Consider the following 12,033-nt stretch of genomic DNA (forward strand, 5'->3'; position numbering starts at 1 on the left):
AGAGAATTGAAAACTGTTCTATCAATAAGACAATTAAAGAACTCTACCAAGGAGTACGAAACACGAAAATCTAACAACAGCATTAATTGGACTCAATGACAGCGAAGATGAACCACCGCCACTGCTAGACAAAGTTATAAAAGCCATAAAAGAAGTAAAGAATAACAAGAACCCCGGAATAGATGAAATAACAGCGGAACTAATCAAGAATGATGGCGAAAGTGATGAATACTTCTTCTACAAACTTTGTACAAAAATTTGGAATGAAAGAAGATGGCCAGAAGACTGGGTAAAATCAGTCTTTACTCCCATACCTAAAAAAGGTGACGCACTCCAATGCAACAATAACAGAACATTGCATTAATAATCACAGCAGCAAAATTTTATTAAAAATTATTGCTGAAAGAATGAAGTTAAAGTAAGAGAAGAAATTGCAGACGAACAAGCAGGTTTTGCCTGGAAAAGGTTTCCAGAAACCAGATTCTAAATCTGAAATTGATCATAGAGAAAAACGGAGAACATCAGAAAGACCTATACCTGTGTTTCATCGATTACTTGAAAGCTTTTAATACTGTTGATCATGATATCCTCTGGAATAACATGAACGATATGAAGTTTCCAAAACACATCATCCAAAAAATAAAGCCATGTAGACCCAAAAACAAGCAACTGTAAGGACCCCTTATGGGTTAACAGAATGGTTCTAAGTCAAACAAGGAGTGCGACAGGGTTGCATTCTGTCTCCCACCTCTTTAACTTTTATTCAAACAATTATGAGAGGTGCTCTAGAGAATTTGAAGGAAATGTAGATGTTGGAGGATACAAAATATCAAAAACTAAAGGGACGCCGATGATATAGTTTTGATTGCCCGCAGTATCACTGAACTACAACAGCTATAGATAAAGTTAGAGAAGCAAGCGAAAAGGCTGGCTTTTTTCTTAATGCCAAGAAAACTAAGATCATGAAGATTCAAAGATAACCGGCAATGAACAATGATGAACTGTTACAATCAATGGGAAAGGTTGTGGAAAATGTGAAAGAGTTCACTTATCTGGAGCGTTTTAACTAATACATAGATGATTCACGGAGATAAAAAGAAGAATTACCATGCCAAAAACGCCACAGTTGCTTCAAGACAATCTGGAAAGACTGAAGTATTACCTTACGGCAAAAGCTGAGGTTATTGAACTCATTAGTTTTCCCAATTGCATCATATGTTCTGAGTGTTGGGTGCTGAAGAAGATAGACAAGAAAAAGATCAATAGTTTTGAAATGTGGTGTTACAGACGAGTACTGCGTATTAGCGGACAGAGGGAAGACGAATGATGAAGTGCTGAGAAAAGTAAATTGTAAAGACCGACTGTTGGACGTCTTGAACAAGAGGAAATTAAAGTTTATTGGTCATGTAATGAGAAGTAAAAGTATTGAGAAAAACTTGCGACAGGGATGGGGATAGGAAACAGAGGAAGAGGCAAAACCGAAGACAAGAACTGAGCGACAATATCAAAGATATTTGCGGGCTGTCGAGGGGACAAGGGAAAGAAAAGCGCAAGATCGAGTTGAGTGGCGAAGGATGGTGGAGAGGTCCACGGCTGCTCAAACATGAGCATGCCGTTTTTGATGATGTGAAACTATATATATTATATATATATATTATATATATATATATATATATATATATAAAATATATATATATACATATACAAATAAATACACACAAAAACACACACACACCCCCACACACACACCAAACCAAAAATAATATCTCTCACACACACACACACACACACACACACACACACACACACACACCACAATATAAAATATATATATATATATAAAATATATATTTATATATATATATATATATAATGTATGTATATATATACATTATTATGTAATATGTAATACGTAATATAATAATAATATATATAAATATAGTATGTATAATGTATAATATATATAGTGTATCTAATTTTCTATCTATATCTATCTATCTATCTATCTATCTATCTATCTATCTTTTATATATATATATATATTATATATATATATATATATATATATATAATATATATATATATATATTATAAAATATATGTGTGTGTGTGTGTGTGGTATGTGTGTGTGGTTGGTATGTGTGTGTGTGGTATGTGGTGTGTGTGGTGTGTTGTGGTGTGTGGGTTTTGTGTTTTTTGTGTGTGTGTGTGTGTGTGTGTGTGTGTGTGTGTGTTTGTTTGTGTGTGTGTGTGTGTGTGTGTGTCTATGTATATATAATTATATGCATGTAAAAGGAGAGCGCACATACGTACACATACATATATAGACATATAAATATACATATACACAGATAGCATACATAATAACAAAAACGCTTGAAGATCGCCAGCACACAACTTACATACGCAAAGAAAGGGTGGAAAGAATAATATATGGCATTTCAATATTCGCAAATACATAAAACGTAAAATTTAGGATAAAGTAAGATTAACAACAAATTAATATTCAAAGTTCACTCCTTACCGATACCCAGAAGGAAATTAGTTCATGTATCCCGTGTTTAAATATCATATGCCACACAAATTAAATATCACAAATGAAACTCAGAAACACACAAGAAACCTTATTTAACCAACAAGCCATTCGCTGCTTACACAAAGTAACGTGTACCATTTATTCTCGCATTAACTAGTTACATTTTCTTCGCCACTTTAAAGGCCGGACTAACTCACCGAGTCCCGAGCCATCACGACCGCGTCATCGATCACACTTACCTGTAATCAGAGAAACAATAAGATAAAAATAATACCTAATGACTAGAATTTAAAACTGAAAAGAATGTCTCAGTCACTAATAAATAAAAATCAAGAACATGTCAAAACCGTTAAATCTGTTAACTGGGTAAATCAAGCCATGCAAACAAGACAATATAAGCAAAGGAACAGACATAAAACACATCAAACGAAGGAACATATAAAAATGCCACACCTGCGCCCACCCTACATCCATTCCCACGCCCACATCACACACACACACATCCTCCACCCACTTTTTCCAACTCCCCACCGCCAACTGACACCGCACGCCCAGTCACAGCAACCACCTCACGCCCTCGTCTCAGCTCGTTACTTCCTCCAGTAGAACCGCGAGCGAGGGCGTGACTTCCCCAGCAGGTCAGGGCGAGGTCTCACGCCAGGTCAGGTCAAGGCGGTTGCGTTGTGGCATTTTGTACCCAGCAAATTGGTTTATCTAACAGACTGCGGCGGAGGGGGCGGCGGGGACGGAGGGGGGAGTCGTGTCAGATGGAGTGGAGCAGTTCGAGAGGAGTGGAATAGTGCCAAGAAAAGTGTAGTGTCGTCGAGTGAACCGAAGTAGCGTTAAGTGGAGTAGAGTAAGGTCAAGTAAAGAGGAGTGTCAAGTATCGTCAAACGGAATGGAGTAGTCTTAGGTGAAGTAGTTCCAAGTGAATGGAGTAGTCTCAAGTAAAGTGTAGTAGTGTCAAGTGAAGTGTAGCAGAGGCAAGTGGAGTGGAGAACCATCAAGTGAAGCGGAGTCATGTGGAGAGTAGTGTCAAATGGAATGGAGAAATGTCAAGTGGGGGACGGTGGGGCGGAGGCAGGGGGGCGTAGAGCAGAGGAGAATGGAGTGACGTGGGGGGGGGGGGGTTGCCGGCTTTGCATTCCAAGGAAAGCAGATCTACTTGCTCCTAAATACATGCAATTCAGATATAGATAACTCTCGCTCTCATAAATACAAATTCTCTGCTTTACATGTGTTACAAGCGGCTGATCAGCTCCTGCCTCATTTGCATAAACATACGAGGCGCAGACACGGGTTTGACTTAGTATCATTTCACAATTATAAAATTCATGGCGTTCCTCTGCATCTGCCATTAAACGCTCTTTAATCTCTTTTTTTTTTGAGCACCACTGTTCTTCACATATTACAATTTCCATATTTATTTATTATACTACAAAACATTATATATTTATTTATAATCTCTTTACATAATCCAAACTGCATTAGAATCGCCTGTGCTGCCAAACAACAGGTTTTCCCAAAATAACAATGGCCAGTTATCAGATAAAGTTTATCTCATGCATGCATATTGCTGATAATGCTGATATGACTATATTTTTACACGTGAGAACACGTCACGAGGCAGGTTTCCCAGTTGGACTCTTTCTTTCTCCTCCTCTTCCTCCACCTCCTCCTCTTCCTCCTCTTCCTCTTCCTCCTCCTCTTCCTCTTCCTCCTCCTCTTCCTCTTCCTCTTCCTCCTCCTCTTCCTCTTCCTCCTCCTCTTCTTCTTCCTCCTCCTCTTCTTCTTCTTCCTCCTCCTCTTCTTCTTCTTCCTCCTCCTCCTCTTCCTCCTATTTCTCTTCCTCTTCCTCCTCCTCTTCCTCTTCTTCTTCTTCTTCCTCTTCCTCCTCCTCCCGTGCGCCTTCTTGTTTTCTTTTCTTATTCTTTCTTTCTCTTCTCCTTTTACATAATCTCTTATCCGATCTAGCTCTCCCTTTCGTTGATTCACTCACTCCCCCGCCTTCCTTTTATCTATCTTTTCTTTATCTTCCTCCAGACTTCAATTTACTTCTCCCGTTTCCTTCTTGCTTACCCTTTTCCCCCATCCTTCCGTCCCTCCCCTTTTGTTTACCTTCCTCCTCCTTTCTCTCTCTCCGTCTTCTCCTTCCCACTACATATTCCTTCTTTTTTCCTCTCTCTTCCTTCCCCTCCCTCCCATTTTATCCATCTTCCTCCCTCCTTCTTTTCTTCCCTTTTCCTCTCCCTCACACCTTTGCTGGTCTTCTTCCCTCTTTTTCGTCCTCCTCATTTCCCTCCCACTTTATTATTTTTCTCCCCCCCTCTCTCCCCCCCCACTCTTTATCTCCCTCTTCTTTCTCTCTCTTCTTCTCCCTCACCCTTCCCATGTGTGGAAGTAATTCAACTCTCATGCCCTCATTACTCCAAGTGGCCTTGATGGTAACAACTGCTGTATCTTACGTTTGGTGTTCCGATACCTTCGTCTCGTATGACGGATATGACATAATTCACTCCCCCCCCCCCGTCCTCCATTCCCATCCCCCCTTTCCCATCCACCTTTCCCTTCCATCTCCTCCTCTCCCCACCTTCATTTCCTTTCGCCTTCCCTCCTCACATTCCCAATTCCTTCCAGCCCCTCCTTTCCTATTCCACCTCCTCTTCTCTTCCTCTTTCCTTTTCTCTTTCCTCCTTTCCTCCCTCCCTTCTATATTTTCCCTTCGTTTCACCACCTCTCCTCTCCTCTCACACACCCCTCCTCTGCTGTCTCCCCCTTACTCTCACCCCTCCCCATCCCCTTCCACCGCACCGGAAGGGCAGCATGGCACTGTGCAGGATGATATGTCGTTGGCAAGATCTGTTACTGCTTTTTTGGTTGCTGATGCTGTCGCCGTCTTGTGCATCTGCTGAAGTACAAAGGAGGATCAGTTGACGTATTCAGTGTACATATTTGGGATAAGATAAGAGAGCATTAGTAGATTATGATTACATACAAACTGCACATATATAATCAATTTTCTCTCCCTCCAGCCTCCTCTTTTCACTCTTTACTCTTCTCTTACACCTAATACCTAACAAATATAAGATATAATTTAAACAAAGTTCACGTGCCGACAAAAATTATATCACACATAAAGCGGGTATCACAACAAATATAGTACGATGCTAAATTACTGAATGAACCTCCAAATACCCTTTCAATAAGCAGAGAAATGCCCAACCCCACCCCCCTCGCCCGCGCCAGACGTGATCACGCTGGCCAGTGACTACGAAGCAATAATAATTCGCCGGCTGAGGACAAAGTGAAGACCACAGTTGTTACATTGACGTTCCGTTGTTGTTTATCGTCATTAGTGCTGTTCTAGCTGTTGCTGTTGTTACTTGTTACTGTTGTTTTCGCTAACTGAGTTTCCGTTAATATTGTTCTTGTTGTTTTTTGCTGTTTGTCGTTAATGTTGGTTACAGATTATATTGTTGCTGCTAGTACTATAGATTTTCACTACTGTTATTCCTATCATTCAAATTTCTTATGAGTAAACGTAATTTAAACTACGCGTTTGAATGCGTCGGTTTATTCAAACTCAGCCCACACAAGTTACCTTCATTCTGAGGAGGGCTCAGAGGACGATTCGATAAGAGGAAGGGCGACACAACGCTGTCTTTCTCTCCCTATTTTCCTTCCTGATCCCTTTTATTCCGCCATTCCTTCTCTCTCGTTTGTTCACTCCACATTTCTCTTCCCTTTCGATATCTATTCTCTCTTGCTGCTTCTCCTTGACCCGCCCGGATTGTAAACCACGACCTTGAAATGTCCTGAATGGGGTGGGAGGCGGGGGGCTTCGTATGCATGACTTACCTGACGTGGCATGGATAAATGAGTGCCCCCCCCCATACCACTCTCGCCTCCATACCCCCACCACCCCCGCGTGCGCCCTCTGGCCCCCATCCCTCACCTGGTGCGCCCCGACACCCGCCGTCACGCTTCGGGAATACGGCGAACGCCAGGTAGGAGTCGGGATTTATCCATTTCGCTTTTTTGTCCTTTTTTCTCTCTCTAAAAGAGAGGGGATAAGGAGAAAGGAGACGAAAGACTGTCTTCGCTCCCTCGCTCCCTCAGTCTCTCCCTCTCCCTCTCCATCTGCCTCTCACTATATCCTTTTCCCCTTCTCCCCATATTCTCCCCCTTCTCTCTCTCTCTCTCTCTCTCTCTCTCTCTCTCTCTCTCTCTCTCTCTCTCTCTCTCTCTCTCTTTTTCTTTCTTTTTTTTCTCTCTCTCCCTCTCCTCTATCGACGATGACGACGACGACGACGATGATAACAATAATAATACTGAAATATCAAACAAACTGGTAAACGATTTGTAAATACACATGCACAGCCATATACAGAGACAGACAGGCACAGACAAACTGATAAGTAGAGTGATAGATAAATCCCCTGTACACATCTTTATGACTGGTTCTCGAAGGTCGGGCGCAGTTCCCGCGATCAGCACTTCCATTTTCTCTCAGTCAGGCGCTAAGTGACTAGCGCAGCCGGAGGGGCAGATGGGGAGCTCCGTGAAGGCCTATCCATGTCCTGAGTGCCCAGAAAACGAGTGTGGGCATGGGTCTAATATTCGGTAAAATCTCCAACCGGTGTAGATGCGGTCTTGTTTAGCACCCTGAATTATGGCGGCCTGTTCTCGCTCTGTTTCGCTATTTATTAATCTTTATGGGATAATTCACTCTCTCTCTCTCTAGTGTATTGGGGGGGGCGTATGTGCGTGCGTCTTAGTACAAACTCAAACTTACAAGATTCACGCGCAGGCTGCCCATACCCCCCCCCCCCCTATCGCAATTGTCGGTCAACGCCCTCCACCCCTCCCCTCCCAGCCAACGAAGGATGTTCCGCCACGCTCGCGGATGGCCAGCACCGGTGTGCCCTCCAAGGGCACACTGACCGCGATGCAGATCTGCGCCGCGTGCCGCAGATAGTCGGAGTCCTCGCGCATTCCTCCGAAACTCTCTCGTTCTTCTCGCATTCTCTGTCCTGTCTCTCTTCCCATTTCCTTAACTCTGTCAGTCTTACTCCCCTCACACTTCACCCTCTCTCCCTTCCTTCTACTCTCCTACTCACGTCCTCTACTACCCTCAAGCTTCTCCTTCACCCCTCCCCCTCTCCTCCCTCCCCCAATGCCACTTCCAAGTAAAACGAACCTTCTGCTAATTTTCCTCGCGTAGGTGAGCTAGTAACTAGCTAACTAGGACGCTAACTAGCAAGGTAATCGCAAGTGGCCGGCCACACCAAGAGGCCCTTACGGCTGACCACAGACGACGACGGCCATAGCTTACAAAAGAGGAGGTGGGAGCGACCCTGAATAATTCATAGCATGTAAATAAAAGGGCTCGTGAGCGCCCTCCGAATAGGAAGGGGAGGAAAAGAGCTGTTGCTTCGCTGGCCGCTGCCTCCGCTCGCTAACACTTGACCTGCTGTCGCTCGTGCTTTCGCGCGCGGGACGGGTCGGTCTGCGCGCCGGCGGGGGCGCTGCTGCTGCTGGTGTTGCTGCCTGCGTTTTTATGGCTGGCGTCCCTGTTATCGCTGATGTTGCTAATGCTACCTCGCACTGTCTTGGCTGACGGTTTTGTTACTGTCGTTTTCCATCGGCACTGTCGTAACAGCCAATGTCTTCGTCGTCCCGCTGTCATTTTTGTTGTTCTATCCCTGTATTTAGCACAAAATAAATGTGTTTACCAGGAAAGGAAGTAAATATTAATAAAGAAGGCAATAAAATAGGAGAAAATATACAAAGAAAATAGTATATGAAAAATAATTTAACAAAACAAAATGAGAACAACACAGATCGCCATAAGAAAACGAAGAGATACAAGGCAGATGGCGGGAGTGAGGGAGGGAAATGTAACAGCCACAGCTAAGTCGACCGAGAGCAGAAGGGAGAAGAGATGAAGGAGAAGAGAAAGATATAAGAAATAGAAGAGAGGAGACACGAATTAGAAGAGAGATCAAAGAATGAAAAGGAAAGAAAGAGATTACAAAAAAACTGAAAGAGGAGAGAAAAAGAACCGAAAGAAAGAAAAGGAGACAGGAAAACCGAGAGAGAGGAGGAGAAAGGGAAATACTCAGCAGCCGACCAACCTTAGTAAAGCTGTGACAGGCGGCGGGAGGCGAGCCAGCGAAGGGCCGGGCGAGACGACGCTCAACTCTCTCGTTTCATCGGCAAGAGGCGGAGAAATGCCACAGAGATAGAGCAGAAATAGGGAGAGGGAGAGGGACAGGGAGGGAAAGGGAGAGGAAGGAGAGGCGGGAGTGGGAGAAGAAGAGGGAGTGGAAGAAGAGGGAGTGGAAGGAGAGGGAGAGGAAAGCTTTTCGTTTAAAAAAAAAAAAGGGGGGGCGCCCCCCCCCCCCCCCCCCCCCCCCCCCCCCCCCTTCAAAAAAAAAAAAAAAAAAAAAAAAAAAAAAAAAAAAAAAAAAAAAAAAAAAAAAAAAAAAAAAAAAAAAAAAAAAAAAAAAAAAAAAAAAAAAAAAAAAAAAAATGGAAACAAAGGGGGGAAGGAAAAAAATGGGGGGTGGTTTGGGGGGGGGGGGGGCTTGGGGGGGGGGGGGGGGGGGGTTTTTTTGGGGGGGGGGGGGGGTTTTTTTGGGGGGTCCGGGGCTGGGGGGTTTTTTAAAAACCCCCTTTTTTAAAAAAAAAAAAAAAACCTAAAAAAAAAACCCCCGGGGGGGGGGGGGTGGGGGGGGGGGGGGGGGGGGGGGGGGGGGGGGGGGGGGGGGGGGGGGGGGGGAAAAAAGGGGGGAAAAAAAGGGGGGTTGGGGGGGGGGGGAACCCGGGGGAGGGAGGGGGTGGAGAGCAAAAGGGGCGGACGGTTTGAAAGGGAAAGGAAAAATTGAAAGAAAGGGGGGGAGAAGGGGAAAAAAAAGGAAGGGGGAAAGGAAGGGGAAAAAAAAAAGGGGGAAAAAAAGGGGGGAAATAAAGAAAAAGGAGAGAGAGAAGGGAAAGAAAAAGAAGGAAAGGAAAGAAAAAAAGAAGAAGAGGAAAGAAGAAGGAAAAGAAGAAAGGGGGAAAGAAAAGAAAAAAAAAGGGGGGAGAAGGAAAAGAAAGAAGAGAAGAGGAAGCGAGGGAGGGGAAAGAGGGAAAAAGGAAAGAGGAAAGGGAAAAGGGGGGAAAAGAAAAAGGGGGGGGGGGAAAGAAGAGGAGGAAGAAGAGGGGAAAAGGGAAGGAAAGGGAAAAGGGAGGGAAAGGGAGAGAGGAGGAGGGAGAGAGAGGGGAGGGGAGGAAGGAAGAAGAGAGGGAGGGAGAGAGAGAGGGGGAGAAGGAGGAGAGAGAGGGGAGAGAGAGAGAGGAAAAAAGAGAGAGAGGAAAAAGAGGGGGAGGAGAGGGGGGGAAAGGAAAGAAGGGGGAGAGAAAAAGAGGAGGAAAGAGAGAGAGGAAAGAGAGAGAGGAGGAGAGAGAAGAGGAAGAGAAAGGAGAAAGGAAAGAGAGAGAGAGAGGGAGGGGAAAAAGGAGAAGAGAGGAAGGAGAAAGAGAGAGAGAGAGGAAAAGAGAGGGGGGAAGAGAGAGGAAAGGAGGGAAGGAAGGGGAAGGAGGGGGAAAAAGAGAGGGGGAAAGAGGGGAAAAAAGGAGGGGAAAGAGAGAGAAAAGAAGAGGAAGAAAAAGGGAGAAAAAGAGGGGGGAGAGGGGAAAAAGAGAGAGAGAGAGAGAGAGAGAGAAAGAGAGAGAGGAAAAAGAGGGGGAGAGAGAAGAGGGGGAAAAGAGGGGAAAAAGAGAGAGAAGAGAGAGGGGAAAGAGAGAGGAGGGAAAGAGAGAGAGAGAAAAGGGGAAAGAGAGAGAGAAAAAAGGGGAAAAGAGAGAGAGAAAAGAGAAAAAGAGGGGAAGAGGGGAAAAAGAGAGAGAGAGAGAGAGGGAGAGAGAAAAAGAGTGAAAGAGAGAGGAGGGAGGGAGAGAGAGAGAGAAGGAAAGAAAAAAAGGAGAGAGGAAAAGAGGGAGAGAGGGAAAGAAAAAGAGAGAGAGAGAGGAAAGAAAAAAGAGGGGGGAGGGGGGGGGAAAAGAGGGGAGAAGAGGGGGGAGGGGAAAGGGGGGGAGAAGGGGGGGAGGAGAGTGGGGGGGGGGGGGGGGGGGGGGGAAAGGGGGGGGAAAATTTGGGAGAAAAAAAGAGAGGAGAAGAAGGAGAGAGGAGAGAGGAAGAGGAGAGAGAGAGAGGAAAAGAGAGAGAGGAAGAGAGGAAAAAGAGGAGGAGAGAGAGGGGAAAAAGGGAAAAAGGGGGAAAGAGAGAGAGAGGAGGAAAGAGAGAGAGGAAAGGGGAGAGAGGGGGAAAAAAAGGGGAGAGAGGAGAGACAGAAAGAGAGAAAAAGGGGAGGGAGGGGAAGAGAGTTTGAAAGAGAGAGAGAGAGAGGAGAGGAGAGAGACGAAAAAAAAGGAAAAGGGAAAGAGAGAGAGAGGAGAGAGAGAGAGAGAGAGAGAGAGAGAGAGAGAGAGAGAGAGAGAGAGGGGGGGGGGGAAGGGGGGAGGGAGGAGGGAGGAGGGAGGGAGGGAGGGGGAGAGAGAGAGAGAAGAGAGAAGGGGTAGATAGAGAGAGGAGAGAGGAGAGGAAGGGGAGGGAGAGGGGGGGGAAAAGAGAGAGAGAGAGAGAGGGGGGGGGGAGAGGGGGAGGGAGGGAGGAGGGGAGGAGGGGGATGAGAGGGGGGGGGGGGGAAAGAGAGAGAGAGAGAGAGAGAGAAGAAGAGGGGGAGAGGGAAGAGGGGGGGGGGGAGGGGGAGAGAGAGAGAAAGAAAAGAGAGAGAGGGATGGAGAGAAGAGAGAGAGAGAAAAGAGGGGGGAGAGAGAGGGAGAGAGAGAGAGAGGAGAGAGAGAGAGAAGAGAGAGAAGAGAAAAGGGAGAGGGGGGAAGAGAGGGGGGGAGGAGGGAGAGGAGAGAGAGAGAGAGAGGGGGGGGAGAGGGAGAGGAGAGGGAGAGAGAGAAGAGAGAGAAGGGAGAGAAGAGGAGAGAGAAGAGTTTGAGAAGGAGGGAGGGAGGGGGGAGGAGAGAGAGAGAGGGGAGAGAGCGATTAAACCCATTCCAATTAATTTTCATCCTTAAAGTTCCTCTTTTTTACATTTTTATTGAAACGCACACTTATTTTTAAATTAAATTTATAGCACCCCCAACATAACTTTTTTCAAATAGGGATTTTTTTGTTTTCAAGAAGCCGATCCCCCAAACCTCCAGAAGCGGAATAACGAAGAAAGGATCACATGACGGAAGCAGAACATTTTTTTGCAAAAAATGATTCCGAAAAAATTTTATCCAAGACACACGAGAGTTTTGGGGTGGGTGTGGGGTGTTGTGGTGTGTGTTTGGTGTGGTGTGTGTGGTGTGGGGTTGGGGGGTATATAAAAAAATAAAAAATAAAATATATTATATAATTATAATTAAATAACTATAATACATTATATACATTATATAAAATATATATACAATACAAATAATAATAAGTTTAAAAATATATAGAATTACATAAA

This window comes from Penaeus monodon, chromosome 35 (assembly GCF_015228065.2).
Source record: "Penaeus monodon isolate SGIC_2016 chromosome 35, NSTDA_Pmon_1, whole genome shotgun sequence".
NCBI lineage: Eukaryota > Metazoa > Arthropoda > Malacostraca > Decapoda > Penaeidae > Penaeus > Penaeus monodon.